Here is a 17,403-nt window from a genome sequence, read left to right as displayed (position 1 = left end):
TGGTTCCATTCGTTGATCATTTCAGAATTTAAAAGAGAAGACAAATTACGTTGAGAAGGAAGTCCCTTGTTTATGTTGACACAGGATGTATTGTACAGGAAATTGATGCATCGGGAAATCCAGCTAGGAGGCTGTGATAGCGATCCTGCTATGAGGTACCATCAGTAAAAAGGAGAGTGCTGGTGACGGGCACGGAGAAGACACAATGAAAGAGACAATTTGAAGACTGAGACCTAGTGACTAAAAGAGTTGGGATACAAGAGACCGTTTCAAGTTCAGAGAGAGGGAGGCTGGATGGCAGTGTTGGTTGGCAGGAATAAGAGGTTCTTTATCTGTATTTCACTTACCGGGATATCCATACAACTACTATAGCTATCTGAAATGTAAATCCAACAGACCACAATAATAAACAAATAGAAATCATATGACAAACAGTGGAGCAATTCCAAAATAGATATGACAAAGATATCTCAACTTAAGCTCTTATATTCTATCCACATTTTTGTTATTTTTGTCTCTGGCGAAGATGATACTAACTTTTATTTTAGAAAAAAAAATTGACTTAGTTAAAATTTTAATGCATGGTAGACAGGAAATAGGAAATTAGGATGAGGAACAAGGTGGGCGAAATAATTTCTGGAGGCAGACACACTGCAGCTTGTACGAGTCTGACAGCTTTCTAAATATCTGAGACTTCAACTTTTAAAAATTTCACCTGACTCCATGTTTTAATGTTATACTCTTTCCCTTCTCAGAATCTCTCGGTGTTCACATTGGCCTTAGACTGATGCTTTAACCGGGAGAGTTCAGTTTGTGAATATCCTGATATGAGTTGGCAAGGAGTTTCCTAGGAAGAGTGCTGGGTGGACTCTGCTTCTCACGCAGGATAGTAAGCCCACTTGCATGACAGCCAATCATGTTTCAACAACACTGAGGGCAACAAAAATAATGCGAACACCTACATAGCACTAAGTAAGTGCCAAGCACTCTTCTGAGTACTTCGCATATATTCATTTACTGAATCCTCCCCATTACCCTATAAGGCAAATGCTTTCTCTGCGTCTGTTGTACAGATAAGGAATGGGGCACTGAGATCACACAGAGAATGAGAGGTGGATCTACAATGCAAATCCAGAAAATCTGGGGCTGAGCCTGTGTGCTTCCCACCGCACCACGGTACTCTACAGCCAGTGAAGAGCCTTTCCAAAGGGAGTAGAATTATATTACTTTCAAAGTATTCAAAGTTTGCAAGCAGTAGACATGTAAAGCTAAAGATATGACATCGGGGCTGGTGCTTTGTGCTTCAAACCATCCTTTCGTTTATGGTGGAAACAGTTTACCCCATGGGTTATTTTCTCACAGTTGTCTTTACAGGTAGATATTTAATTCAATGAATTAATCTGTCTCTTCAGAAATGGACTATATACATCTGAAAACTGGTACTATATGTTATTTTTGCCAAATGACTCTTTTTTGGGGTTAGTAAGGCATTTTATTGAGCACCCTCTTCTCCCCAACTTCTGAATTAACCTGTTACATTACTTGAGATGGATTTTTCATACACATTCTTATTATTAAATTACTCTTCATATATAAGGAGTACCATATAATAAGAATATAAGTGAAATACAAGGAATAAAAATTGGAACATAATAGTATACAGCATAAATAAATTCATTTTCCCTTCAGTTTTGTCCTTACTAGATTATCTAGATAACTGATCATTTTAAAGAGAAAAAAATGACCAGATTTACTAAAAAATAACAATTCTTCAATTTCTACTCATCTGAAATATTGAGTTTTAATAACGTGGTCTGTGAAAGACGGGGAGAGAAGACTGGAAAACAAAAACACAAAAACAAAAACAGAAACACAAAATCAAGCCAAACCAATATCAAAAAAGATAAAACCTCCCAATATTTATTAGAACATTTGTGTTATATCCACTCAACTAAAATAGTATATGAACTAAAACAGAAGGAGAAAAAAGAAATACAGTCACACACACACGCACATGCACACACACACACACACACACACACACACACACACACACAAACTCACACTTGTATATCAGAAATATCCCTGATAGATTACTTGATAAAAATATCAAGTCACCAAGTCAAATGTGCAGCATGACACTAATCTAGTAGAAATAAGCAAACCATTATGTATGAACATATGCTTGTATATATTCATATTTGTTTAAGCAAGAATAAAGATGAGAAAGAATACATCCTGGGCTGTTAACATTTGTTATCACAAGGGGTGGCATTGGAGAAAGGGAATAGAGACATGAAGCAGGGGCAATAATTAGCTTTTCTTTGTGTAGTTTAGTATTTCATTTGCTACACCAAGAATATTTTACTTTTCAAAAATAAAAAAATATAATGTAAAAGAAGGTTTAAAATGGGAAAATATTGGGGCACCTGCGTGGCTCAGTCAGTTAAGTGTCCAATTCTTGGTTTCTGCTCAGGTCATGATCTCACGGTTTGTGGGTTCGAGCCCCACATCTGGCTCAGCTGTGACACAGTGAGGAGCCTGCATTCTTCCTCTCTCTCTGCTCCTGCCTCACTTGCATTTTCTCTGTCTCTCTCACAATAAACAAAGTTAAAAAAAATTAAAAAACAATAAAATGGGAAAATATCAAATAGCGACAAATACACGGTCTAATAGGTATGTCTTTTCACACTTTTTTTCCTCGTCCCAGAAGCATTTAAGCACATACATAGGATTTACTTTATATAAAAACTGAATCATATATACTTTACAAATTGATTTTCACATAGAAGAATAAAACATGTGCATCTGTATCACCAGGACAACAGACATAGCTCCAACACATTCTTTCAAATGGTCACATAATGTTCTATAGTTCTTCCACTGGTTAACATATAGTAGTAGGTTTATACTACTGAAGTTAATGCTGCAATGCAGCTCCTATATATACACACACTTAGTTCTAAGGGATAAATCCCGACGTGGCTTTCCAGGCATTAGTCATATACTTTTAATAAATTTTGCCATATTAAATCCCAAAGATTGCAGCAATTAATATTCTACCAACCCTAGATGTTATTATTCTTTTAAATTGTAGGCCAATTTAATGTCTTAAAAAATGATATCTCCCTCTAGTTATAATCTGCACCTTTCTGACCACTTGTGGGACTAAACACCTTTTTATTTGCTCATTTTCCATTTTAATTCCTCTGGCAAATAGTTTTTTGAATTACTTCAGTTATTCTGTTTTTGCGTCCAGGTTTGTTCTTTGATTATTTTGAGTATTCTGGAGTCCTTGACTTCTGGAAAAGATGTCTTACATGTTAAATTTATATACAAAATTTTCTGGATTTTATTGTAATATTTCAGTTTTTTTTAAGTTTATTTACTTATTTTGAGAGAGAGTGAGACAGAGACAGAATCCCAAGCAGGTTCCACACCCAGCGCACAGCCTGATGTGGGATTCAAACTCACAAACTGTGAGATCATGACCTGAGCCCAAATCAAGAGTTGTATGCCTAACTAACTGAGCCACTCAGGCACCCCTATTATATTTCAGTGTAAAAAAACATTTAAGTCATTTATTCATTTGCAGAGAAAGCCAATTTAGCTTACCCTTGCAAATTGATAGTAATTATTTCTATTTATTGTGTTGGAACATTAGGAAGTCTAAAATAATTTTAATTAGCAATAAAGATACACTATTTCTCATTTTTCATGATCCACTGGAATTGGTGACAGTATTTCACCATGCATAGTGTTTGCTATTGATTTTGGGTAACCTTTAACATGTTTAAGTAATTTATTTTTTAAGGTTTTTATTAGGAATGAGTTTGCATTTTATCATATGCTGTCAGCATCTATTCCTATAATCACATATTTTTCCTTCTTTAATTTAATGGTGCAGTGAGTGACGTTGACAGATTTTCTGCTCTTGAACCACACCAATAATTTTAGTAGAAAACTCAGTTGTTAATCTTCTAACATGCTACTGGATTTGATTTGTTGATATTTGGAGTCATGACCTAGTATTCATTAGTGAAATTGGCCTACAGTGTTGTTTTTGCAGGATCTTAGTCAAGTTGTGGTATCAAGATTTTTCCAACTTTATAAAACGAGTTAGAGAAACTTCTATTTATTTTTAAATAATCTGTAATATTTTAAATACTATGGTGATCATCTTTAAACATCAGGTAGAAGCCAGCTGTTATGTCTAGGTTTGTTGCTTTTTAAATTAGTAGGTATTTGACTGATCTTTTGTATGATTAGTGGTTTACTCAAATTTTCTCCTTCTTAATGTCAAATTTGGGGGGTCTCCTTGTTTCCTCTGTGCTGCCCCATACCCTATACAGTAGACACTAACCATAGGTAGCTATTTAAATTGAATGAAATTGAAAAAAATTAGTTCCCCAATCTTTTTTTTAATTTTATTTTTTATTTTTAAAAATTTACATCCAAGTTACCATATAGTGCAATGATTTCCACACTAGATTCCTTCGTGCCCCTTACCCACTTAGCCCATCCCCCCTCCAGTAACTCTCAGTTTATTCTCCATATTTATGAGTCTCTTCTGTTTTGTCCCCCTCCCTGTTTTTATGTTATTTTTGTTTCCCTTCCCTTATGTTCATCTGTTTTGTCTCTTAAAGTCCTCATACGAGTGAAGTCATATGATTTTTGTCTTTCTCTGACTCACTAATTTCACTTAGCATAATACCTTCCAGTTCCATCCACATAGTTGCAAATGGCAAGATTTTATTCTTTTTGATTGCTGAGTAATACTCCGTTGTATATATATACCACACCTTCTTTATCCATTCATCCCTCAATGCACATTTGGGTTCTTTCCACACTTTGGTTATTGTTGATAGTGCTGCTATAAACATGGGGGTGTATGTGTCCCTTTGAAATAGCACACCTGTATCCTTTGGATAAATACCTAGTAGTGCAATTAATTGCTGGGTCATAGGGTAGTTCTATTTTACTTTTTTGAGGAACTTCCATACTGTTTTCCACAGTGGCTGCACCAGCGTGCATTCCCACCAATAATGCAAAAGAGATCCTCTTTCTCCACATCCTTGCCAACATTTGTTGTTGCCTGAATTGTTAATGTGAGCCATTCTGACAGGTGTAAGGTGGTATCTCATTGTGGTTTTGATTTGTATTTCCCTATGATGAGTGATATTGAGCATTTTTTCATGCGTCAGTTGGCCCTCTGGATGTCTTCTTTGGAGAAGTGTCTATTCATGTCTTTTGCCCATATCTTCACTGGATTATTTGTTTTTTTGGTGTTGAGTTTGATAAGTTCTTTATGGATTTTGGATACTAACCCTTTATCTGATATGTCATTTGCAAATATCTTCTCCCACTCTGTCGGTTGCCTTTTAGTTTTGCTGATTGTTTCCTTCACTGTGCAGAAGCTTTTTATTTTGATGAGGTCCCAGTAGTTCATTTTTGCTTTTGTTTCCCTTGCCTCTGGAGACGTGTGGAGTAAGAAGTTGCTGTGGCCAAGATCAAAGAAGTTTTTGCCTGCTTTCTCCTTGAGGATTTTGATGGCTTCCTGTCTTACATTGAGGTCTTTCATCCATTTTGAGTTTATTTTTGTGTATGGTGTAAGAAAGTGGTCCAGGTTCATTCTTCTGCCTGTTGCTGTCCAGTTTTCCCAGCATCACTTGCTGAAGAGACTGTCTTTATTCCATTGGATATTCTTTCCTGCTGTGTCAAAGATTAGTTGGCCATATATTTGTGGGTCCATTTCTGGGTTCTCTATTTTGTTCCATTGTTCTGAGTGTCTGTTCTTGTGCCAGTACCATACTGTCTTGATGATTACAGCTTTGTAGTATAGCTTGAAGTCTGGGATTGTGATGCCTCCTGCTTTGGTTTTCTTTTTCAAGATTGCTTTGGCTATTTGGGGTCTTTTCTGGTTCCATAAAAATTTTAGGATTATTTGTTCCAGCTCTGTGAAGAATGCTGGTGTTATTTGGATAGGGATTGCATTGAATATGTAGATTGCTTTGGGTAGTATTGACATTTTAACAATATTTGTTCTTCCTATCCAGGAGCATGGAATCTTTTTCCATTTTTGGGGTATTCTTCAATTTCTTTCATAAGCTTTCTATACTTTTCAGTGTATAGATTTTTCACCTTTCTGGTTAGATTTATTCCTAGGTATTTTATGGTTTTTTGTGCAACTGTAAATGGGATTGATTCCTTGATTTCTCTTTCTGTCGCTTCATTGTTGGTGTATAGGAATGCAACTGATTTCTGAGCGTTGATTTTATATCCTGCAACTTTGCTGAATTCATGAATCAATTCTAGCAGTTTTTTGGTGGAATCTTTTGGGTTTTCCATATAGAGTATCATGTCATCTGTGAAGAGTGAAAGTTTGACCTCCTCCTGGCCGATTTGGATGCCTTTTATTTCTTTGTGTTGTCTGATTGCCGAGGCTAAGACTTCCAATACTATGTTGAATAACAGTGGCGAGAGTGGACATCCCTGTCTTGTTCCTGACCTTAGGGGGAAAGCTAGTTCTCCAATCTTACCAGCCACATTTTACGTGCTCTACAGCTACATGTAGCTAGTGGCTATCATGTGGGATGACACAGAGAGAGAACATTCTCACCCCTGCATTAGTATTAGGCACCACTGGTACCATTGCTCTGGCTACTTCAATATGTTGCTATGAAGTCACGTGGTATATTGTGATTCTTTTCATTGCTGCCTTATCTACAGTTATATTCCTTCATATTGCTTTCTTAAAATTTTTTATTTCCTCATTCAGGTTTTTTATCTATTTAATTCATCTCCAAAGAATTAGGTTTTGCTTTTATTATTCTTTTAATATTTTGTTTTCTATTTTAATTATTTCTCACTACTTACAGTATTTATTATGATTGATTCCTTGCTATTTTGTTTTTCCTTCCATTTTCTTAGATTAAACATTTTACTTATTTTCAGTATTTCTTCATATTTACTTTGGTGTTGTAACATGGGTTTTATTTCTTAAATCTTACTTAAGTTACTGTTTTTTTCACCGTTTTTTCTTTTTTCTTTTGCTTTTCCTTTTCTTGCCTTTGTCTTGACAAATTTCTCTTTTTGTTCCTCTTTATTCTTATTCATTATAGAGTTTGATTCCAGTCTTTAACAATCAAAATTAAACATGTATTTTTCTAATATTTTAAGAGTGTTAAATAATAACTATACTCTCTTCCTACAAGGTTTTCCTTGCTGTCTCTTCTACACTTCACACAAACATGAAACCTTTAGAAAATATTTTATTTCCTACTTCCTTCCATGCTTGGTTCAAATCCTTAGTTAAAACAATTAAGAGGGGCGCCTGGGTGGCGCAGTCAGTTGGGCGTCCGACTTCAGCCAGGTCACGATCTCGCGGTCCGTGAGTTCGAGCCCCGCGTCAGGCTCTGGGCTGATGGCTCAGAGCCTGGAGCCTGTTTCCGATTCTGTGTCTCCCTCTCTCTCTGGCCCTCCCCCGTTCATGCTCTGTCTCTCTCTCTGTCCGAAAAATAAATAAATGTTGGAAAAAAAAATTAAAAAAAAAAAACAATTAAGAATTTTTAGTCTCATGTTATTGTGAGACTGTCTCTTAAATTATATTTTCTTTTTCAATAATTATTTTTCTCAGTCTTATTGAGAAATAATTGACATACATCACTGTATAAGTTTAAGGTTTACAGCATGATGGTTTGCTTTACATCTTCAATAATTGTTTTAGAATGCATTTTACAAAATTCTGATCCTTCTGGCATCATCGAGACTTAACTCTTAATGAAAGATGATTTGAGAAGTGTGTCTTTCTTCTGTAATTTCCTCTCTGGAAGTTGTAAGATTTTTCTCTCTTCTTCCATTTCAGAAACATTGCCATGATCTGTCTAGACGTGAGTGTGTGTGTATGTGTGTGTGTTTATTAATACTGCCTATGGCATGGTGAACTCTTGATCTGAATATTCTACAATTCAGGGTAGATTTCTTTTTTTAAAAAAAGTTTTTTTCTAATAATTCATCTCCCATCTATACTCCACTGTCCTTTTGGGCATTCTTGTTACATTAGATCTTCTGGGTCTGTTCTGTGTGGCTCATGGCCTCTCACTCATAAATTCCAATTCTGTGAAACTTAATTTTTTTGTAACATATCTCTCTTAATCTTTGAGAACCCTAAATGGCTAATTAGCATACATCTTTCTTTTTTTCTTTTTGTTTTTAAATGTAAGCTTTAAAAAAGCAGAACCACATTTGTTAATTCTAGAAAGTCTTTTTGGAGCTCTAATTCTATTTCCTGAAGACTCTTGTTACTTTTTGTCTGAAGATTTTGTTCATCTCTTCTATTACTTCTGTTTCAATGAAAGCTACCAGTTTTTTGGGTTTTTTTTCCCAACATGATTTTCCAGTCTTAAGTGAATAAGTACCTTATACAAATTCTATTTCTTATTATTGTTTACCTGTAGATGTATTTCCCCTAAGTGTTGTGGGTCAGGCTGCTGGCTTCTTTATAGGTAAGGAAAATAGGGCTGTTTCTTTCCTGGGGCAAGGACTATGAATGTTGCCTCTGCTGACCACTGGGAAGGGTCTGCCCCAGCCTCTTAGGGTGTGTGCTACAGTTCTCTCCTGTCCAGCAGCCAGCTGAGGGGCTCTTTCACCCATTGGCATATTGTCCCTCCAATCTGCTATTGTCCGTGGGCTAGTGGTTTGCAAAGACCCACAGGCAGCAAGTGGTCAGAAACGTCTTCTGAAGCCTTGAAGAATCCTGCCAGCATGTCCCTATGGAGTCATAGAGAGAGAACTGAGAGAGAAAAGAAGCAAGTTAAAAAAATGTTTTGAGATGTGGATTCTATTTGGAAAACAGATAACTTGCACCGTTCAGTAAAAATATTTAACTGCAAAAGTTGTCGATAGCTCTCCAAGTCATATAGCTTCAAAATTTATGAAACACATAAAAGTATCATTTTACTGTGCTCTAAGCAATTCAACCTTCAACTTGTAAAAACTTTGTTTCCTGATGTGCAAAATAAGTCTGGTAAATTCTTCAAAAAAAGGGTTTGGAACAACCTCTGATGTGATTATGTGAGAACATTCATAATTTCAGTTATTTTCTAGGCATGGTTCAAGAGATCTACATTGGATTCAGCATATCTATTCACCATTTGTGGCCCCCGAATAAGTCATTTAACCTCTCATCTACAATACACACAATATGAACAGGATATTTGACAATTAACTGAGCTGACCCATGACCTATAAAACATACTCTTCAAAACAACCTGAGAAACTTTTTTAAGGCACCTGGGTGGCTCAGTTGGTTCAGTGTCCAACTCTTGGTTTCGGCTCAGGTCATGATCTCACGGTTTTGTGGGTTCAAGCCCCACATCAGGCTCTTTGCTGACAGTGCGGAGCCTGCTTGGGATTCTCTCTATCTCTGCCCCTCCCCCACTCATGCTGTCTGTGTCTTTCTCAAATAATGAATAAATAAACTAAAAACATGTTTTAAGAAAAGAAACTTTTTTTTTTACTTCAGCTAAATTAAAAATCACAAGCTCTCATTGTCTTTGAAATTTTGTTTTGTGAATACCAAAACCTAGGATGCTAAATCTGTGAATACCAAGAGTCCATGCTATAGTGCTGGTCTCATTTTGAATTTTCAGCCTGTGCATGTGAAGCATGTGTGTACATACATATGCATACAATGGGCCGTGTGAGAAAGTGATACTAAGCACTGGACCTTTTCAATAAGACTTTGCATAAGGTCTATGGTGGGCCAAGAAAATATTATGGAAACCCTACAGAGTAAAAACTCAGATTTAGGGAGCACCAATTCAAGCTCGCTTCTGTAGAAAAACAGTACTGGATGGGGGATACCAGAGACAGATGGAAGCTAGGGTAAGGTTTAAAGAAATTGTAGATTCATAATCTATAAAGCCAGAATGTTTCCCATCAGATTTTTTTTTTCCCTGAGATTCTCTATTAGCAGTTGCTCTCTGCCTTTGGGTGATTTATTAGAACTACTTGAATTTCCTCCTAGCTGTCACAGTTGAGCAGACTAATAGGCCTTTGGGAGGTTAACTATGTCCCATTACATTTATTGCTTTTTTTATCCAATTAGGATAGATCTGGAACAGACATTTGCATAGATTGCAGCAGGTGACAATCATGTACTTAAAAAGGAGGAGTGTGTGTGTGTGTGTGTGTGTGTGTGTGTGTAGGAATGAGTTTGGACCTTTGCTGAATACCTTGCTAGAGATTTGGAAAACAATATGTGTCATCCCTTACCGACCTTTACAAGCAAATCCTTTGATTTTTCATACACATACAAAAAAATGCGAATGATGCTCCTTGCTCATCTCTACACTGCTGCCTTTCCAATGGGAGGCTGAGGCCTTCCTTTACTGGCCTTAGCTTTTCTATCCTATGGTGAATAAAAGCTGCGACCCTTTGTAGTTCTAGCCACATCATATATTTCCTGCTCAGCAGGAGCATCAAGAAATATGCCTCTCTCAGTTCTTGCCTCCTAATGCTATGCTGTGGCACACACAGAGAAGTCACAGCCTGGCCTCTGACCTGATCAGTTACCACAGGTTGGTTTTCTCATGTCTGCATCACTGCCGTTTGAAAAAAAAAGATGGGGGGGGCGCATAGAGGGGGGATTGTTTGCTTTGTAAGAATCCATATTTTTGAAAAATCAATTTTATTAACACCTTCTCATTATTATATTCACCATCACAACAAATCTGTCATATCTAACCATTTAGAATCAAGGAGCTTTGTGTATTCTGTCTGCCTCCCTCACACACACCGCCTCACATACACTCTTATTTCTGAGAAATTAGATCTTTGTCCGTTGCCTGGCAACTTAATTTTATCCCGAAAGAGGCCCAAGTAATTGGACCAGGATATTTCTCAGCGGGGCTGCATTTATGTTTCTAAATATTGCATGTTCATTGCCAATTTCTCAATACATTGCCTGCACATCTATGCTGGAAAAAGGGAGAGATTTGGTGTTGAATAGAATATTCCTTTGTCATTTTCTTATGTGTGATTATATCACTAACACACTTCTTCAGCCTGGGATGCTTTCAGTCCTTGCACACCACCCATTAATCAGCAGTCATATGTTGAATCTTCTTTAAGTCCTTCTAACAAAATATGACAGATGATAAATATTTTTTGTGAAATGACTAAGTATTGTGTATGTTGATTCTAGTCAGCACTGATTTACATTGAAGTCAGTGCTGACAGCTTTTGATTTATAATTTCATTTATCTCTTCCTTTGATCTGTCAGCAAAGCCTCCTGACAATCAGCTGAAAAGTGAAGTTCTTTTTGTCTGTTAATTACTTTGTTTACACAAGACAAAAATACTAGTTTAGCTGCTTGTTTTGTCACCGTTAAATGATGCAAATTTTAGCAAGAATTTAATTTTGGGGCAGTTGCAGTGAACAATGAAGTTAACTTATGATTAAGGTAAAGATGTTTTAAAAAATAAATATGCAGATTTATCTGGTTTGCTATAATGATTGGAAGGAAAGATGGTGGCATTTTCTTGAGACTCAGAAAAAATGATATCATCTTTTTTACAGAAACGGCAGCTTAGGCTGTCTCATATTGCAATAGAAGGAAGTGACATTGCAGTTCAAACCTGGATTTCACTCCCTGCTGTGTCACAAGGCTGTGTAACTGCTGACTTTTAAAGAAACTGTACTGCTTTTCACTGTTATCAGTTTAAAGAAAATCTATTTTAATAGATCCCTGTTATTATTCGTATATATTGACTTATTGAGTCCATCTTTTGTGGCTAATAATAATTTGAAACCAAAAGGATTTTGTATCTAGGGAGGAGTAGACCTAGCTATGAAATACACAGTGGGGTACGTGTGATCCAATGAACAGATGCGTCTGGAAGTGATGTTTACATCTCATTCTGAGTTACCTGGACAATGTGCTAGCCAGGAGTGGGTTGTGGCTGAGAAGTCCCCTCCTCCTGGCTAGAAAGGTTGCATCTGAACTGAACTTACCACAGAATTGGAGAAAACACTGAACCTCCCATGAACTCCATGTTCTTCTACTGTTAGGCAGATGGCTTTTCAAGCCAACTCCTCTGGCAATGAATCCCAGACTAGTTGGAGCTGAATTCTTTGCTCATCCACATTTACCTTATAGGAAGGAAGACTAACAAAGAGGATGGGATTCTTCTGCTCAAGGGCATACCATGTCTCCAGCAGTGCTTGGGTCCTATTCCCCTCTCTGTGGGTTGATGGAAGGAATGAGAGGCTGAGCCCTGGGCATATAATCTTCCCCAATACAGCTCATTATTTAATCCATACCATGTGACATAGTAGGATTCACCTTCTTGCCCAGTAGTGGTTTTCCCAATCCATTTCCTTCCTCTCTTATCTTCCAGGCCTCATCCATTCTGTGTTTAGCTTTTGGGCAGCCAAGGAAGTTTGTGTTGCTGGATATGAAGAATATTTCCAGGCCTTGCAGGAGGCTCTAATAACCAGGGATCCAAGCTGCTTAATTTCTATGTTGCTGTAGACTATCAGGGCCAGAGTTTTTACTTTTCTCTCCATCTTCTGCTCCCAAATTCTACTTTTCTTTTTCTCCATAGGGACAGTTGACAAAAAGTACTTTAAAAAAATATACTAAGTACTATGGCAGAAATATATAATAGATGTATTTCCCCCTATACCTCTCATTATCATCACCTAAAATTCCTGGAACTTACATATAAAACAATATATACTATTAAAAATGGAGAGAAAAAGGCAGAGACAACCTAGAAACTACAGTACCTGAGGAACAGGATGGTGGAGAGTTTCTTTTTTTTTTTTTGCCATATACATCCTGAACTGGAGAAGCCAGCTACTCATCAATGCTAACAGAAACAAAAGAAAACACTAGAAAAAAAGCTTTGTCTATCTAGCCAAAGACCAAGAAAGTGAAAAGACAAAAAAAAAAAAAAAAATCGAAAAATCGAAACTGTATTCTTCCAACCAAAGACCACACAATAATTTGTGGCCCTAATTCAACCTACACCAGCAAAAGCTGAGTGGGGAGTATAGACTTTTACCCTCACCCTATGGAACAAAACACTCTTCTTGCTATGTTGGTGTCAAAAAATACCAAGGGGGTCTTTCATTCCTACCAGGCAGCAAGGGCTCCCTGGATCCCAGTGTTAGCGGAGATCTGGACTTCCATTCCCACATGACAGTAATGAGACATCCTTCTCTGTACTCGCTGGGATAATGTCAGAGGAAGCCTTGTAACTAGTCAGGGTCTCCAATGTCCAGTGATAATGCAGCCAGATGATACAACACCACTGGAGGCCACATAGGGAGGAGTAACAAGGCAGTCTACCTCTCCTACTTCCATGGTGGTATCAGTAGAGGCCTAGTGGGTGATGTGGGGTCAGTGAGACATTTTCAGTGCAAAAGGGTGGTTCTGTTATAGCATGGAGACAGGACCGTGGGCTGAAAGAGCTGCACTGGGATTGTGAGGAGTGACTGATTCTATACTTTTTAGTCAGCAGTGGTTAGGGATAGTATAAGTCTCCAAAGAATTTGTGCACGTTAAAAGTAAGGTCTCTAAGACCGTGGAAAGTTGGCTATTGTCACGATAAGGTTACTCTTTATTCTGTAGTAAAACATTAGTCACGAGACCCTTTAGGAATGTCATGTCCTGTATATCCCAGATGTGCATCGGTGGGCCACATGTTCTAAGATTCTTCATTTTTGGTTAAATTTCTCTTGCTTTGTTCTCCTTATTGGTAGGGAACCTAAATCCCGCCCCTGCCCACAGTAACAGGTTACCCCTCCCCACCTTCCAGGTGTCACTGGGGGTCAAGTGGGGAACCTGAAGTTCCTCCCCCATCTAGCAGTTAGGTCAAAGTGCCCCATTTTCTCACTGGTGTGGTGTCAGGAAAGGTCTACTGAAACAGCAGAGCCTCATAACATACTATTTCAAATGTTCATGGATTCTTGAAAATCAGCCATCATACCCAGAGCCAGGGCTAGCTAAATTTGAAGGAGAAAAGTCCATCAACAGATGCCAACACCAAGATAAAAGAGAGGTTATCATTAACAGGCAAGGATTTTTAATCAGCCATTGTAAAAATGCTTTATTAAAAAATTGTGAAGAGGCTTGGGTTGTCTGCCTGGCTCAGTCGGAAGACCATGGGACTCCTGATTTTAGGGTCATAAGTTCGAGTCCCACATGGGGTGTAGAGATTACTTAAATAAATAAAAATTTAAAAAATTATGCTTGAAACAAATGAAAAGACAGAAAGTCTCAATAAAGATATAGGATATAAGATATAGGATATGTAGGATATAGAGAGAATCAAACGGAAATCTCAGAACTTCAAAATAAAACAACCAAAAACCACCCTAAAACAAACCAAACACTAGCTGCTGGGTTCAACAGTAAAATGAAGAGGACAAGAGGAAAAAAGATAGAAGATAACTTGAAGGTACAGAAATAGAAATTACTTGATAGAGAAAGAGAAAGAAAATAAACTGAAACAAAAGGTAAACAGAACTTCAGGGGCCTTCAGGACTATAAGAGAAGATCTAACATTCATATCCTTGAAATCTTAGATGGAGAAAAGAATGAAAATGTGACTGAAAAAGTATTCAAAGAAATAATGGCTAAAAATTTCCCAATTTTGGCAAAATTCACAAAGGATTTAAGAGCTGAACAAACCAGGAAACAGACTAAATCCAAAGAAATCCATACCAACACAATTCATAATCAAACTTCTAAAAACTAAAGACAAAAAACCCCTTAAAAACAGCAAAAGAGAAACAATATCTTATCAATAAGGGAAACACTATTGAAATTACAGCACATTTCTCATCAGAAACCAAGGAAGTGGTATGATACTTTCCAAGTACAGAAACACTGGAACTGTCAACCTAGAATTCTGCATCTAACAAAAATTACTCTTCAAGAATGAAGGATAAATCAAGACATTTTCCGATGAAGGACAACTAAGATAGTTGTCAGCAGGCAATACTAAAAAATAGATAAAGGAAGTTCTTTTAGCAGACAGAAAGTGAAAAAAGCAGGAATCTTGGAATATCAGAAAGAAAGAATAGTAGAGTAAAAATATGTGTAAAAACAATACACTTTCCTTCTCTTCTGGAGTTTTCTTAATTTTATTTGTCATTTGAAACAAAAGTTATAATACTGTCTGATGTAGTTTTCAGTGTATAAAGAGGAAACCTTTAAGACACTTTTAGATAGTGGAGGGCATAAGGATGTAAATGGAAGTAAGTTTTCTAAATTTACTCATACTGGTAAAATGTCAATGCCGATAAACTGTGACCAAATGCTGGCAAGGACATGAAGAAACTGAATCTCTCATGTATTGCCTATAGGAATATAAAATGGTGCAGTCACTCAGGAAAATGTTTTAGCAGTTTCTTATAAAACTATATGTGTACTTATCATATGACCCAATAATTTCATTCCTGGGTATTTATCCCAAAGAAATTAAAATTTATAGCCACATAAAAAAACTACATACCCAGGGTACTTGAGTGGCTCAGTCAGTTAAGTGTTGAACCCTTGATTTTGGCTCAGTTCATGATCTCACCATTCACAAGATCAAGCCCTGCATCGGGCTCTGCACTGACAGCATGAGTCCTGCTTGAGATTCGCTCTCTCTGTCTCTCTCTCTTTCTCTCTCTCCCCCTTCCCCTCACATGTGCTCTCTTCTCTCTCTAATAATAAATAAAGATTTAAAAGATATATAGGAGTGCCTGGGTGGCTCAGTCAGTTAAGCATCTGACTTCGGCTCAGGTTATGACCTCATGGTTTGTGAGTTTGAGTGCTGTGTCAGGCTCTGTGCTAACAACTCAGAGCATGAAGCCTGCTTCATATTCTGTGTCTCCCTCTCTCTCTGCCCCTCCCCTGCTCACACTCTGTCTCTCTCTCTGTCTCTCAAAAATAAACATTTAAAAAAGTTATATATATATATATATATATATATATATATATATATATATATATAAAACAAAAAAACTCCTGCATACCAAATGTTCATAGTTCCTTTATTTTTAATAGGCAGAAAACTGTAAACAATCTAGATAGGCTTTAATGAGTTAATGGCTAAATAAGCCATGGTAGCTATGGTGCATCCATACAAAAAATATCACTCAATACTGTAAAGGAACAAACTATTAATATGTGCAACAACAACTTAGTTCTCAAGCGCATTATGGTAAATGAAAAAAAAAATCTAGTCCTAAAAACAATCACATATTACATAATTATATTTAGATAGCACTCTCAAAATGACAAAACGGTAGAGATGGAGAACCAACTAGTGGCTTCCAGAGACTGAGAAAAGAAAAACAAGGAAATGGAAGTGACTATGAAATGGTAAAATGAGGGAGATCTTTGGGGTGATGCAATAGTTATATATTTTGATTGTGGTGGTGGTTACACAAGCTGTCACACGTGATTAAATAGCATATAGTTACATACACATGGTACTAATGTCAGTTTACTGGGTTTGATGTTGGCAACAACTATCCGGGGAAGACTGGGTGAAGGGTACATGGCACTTCCTGTACTATCGCTGCAACTTCTTGTGAATCTGAAAATGTTTTCAAGTACAAAGTTAAAAAATGAATTTAAAAAAGAAAACGAAATAAGTAAAAATATCATGATCTCCTGTTGGAAAATCATATATTTTGGGGAAAAAGTGAGTAGTTAAAACCAACATAATACTATATCTAGTCACCGTCTTTCTTTACACTAACATTATATTATATGCTGCACATGGTGGCCGTGATGAGAATACAAGAGGGAGAAAACAGAGTCCTTGTCCCAGCTAATGGAATTTGGAGAAGGTGACACAGAGAAGTAAATAAGCAACTAGAACACTAAGTTAGAGCCTCAGGATAACTATGAAATGCTACGTCTATCTTAAAGTCTTTCTCTTAAAAATTCACCTCAATTCATTAAAAAAACAGATGAACATAAGGGAAGGGAAACAAAAATAACATAAAAACAGGGAGGGGGACAAAACAGAAGAGACTCATAAATATGGAGAACAAACTGAGGGTTGCTGGAGGGGTTGTGGGAGGGGGGATGGGCTAAATGGGTAAGGGGCACCACGGAATCTACTCCTGAAATCATTGTTGCACTATAGGCTAACTAATTTGGATGTAAATTTTAAAAAATTAAAAATGAAATTAAAAATTTAAAAAAGAGAGAAAAAAAGCATATCCTTCAGTGTTGAAAGCAACTGTAAATCTTTCTCTTCCCTTAATTATGTTAACCTCCACTAAGCTGTTTTTATGTGCTGGGCAGTGTGCTCAATATCTCACACACATTACCTCATTCAATTTTTGCACACCTATAAGGGAAGTATTACTGCTGAGGTACAGAAGTA

The 17,403-nt window shown here is 36.9% G+C and overlaps 1 protein-coding gene across 5 annotated transcripts in view; it reads left to right on the top strand.

The window, feature by feature from the left end:
* Positions 1 to 17,403, top strand: part of LOC147572031 (uncharacterized) — a 602,793-nt gene that overhangs the window by 105,882 nt on the left and 479,508 nt on the right. The window lies entirely within an intron of this gene.

This window comes from Puma concolor, chromosome F2 (genome assembly GCF_028749965.1).
Source record: "Puma concolor isolate L17-30 chromosome F2, mPumCon1.1.hap2, whole genome shotgun sequence".
Classification (NCBI taxonomy): domain Eukaryota; kingdom Metazoa; phylum Chordata; class Mammalia; order Carnivora; family Felidae; genus Puma; species Puma concolor.
This window is presented reverse-complemented; position numbering and strand designations above follow the sequence as displayed.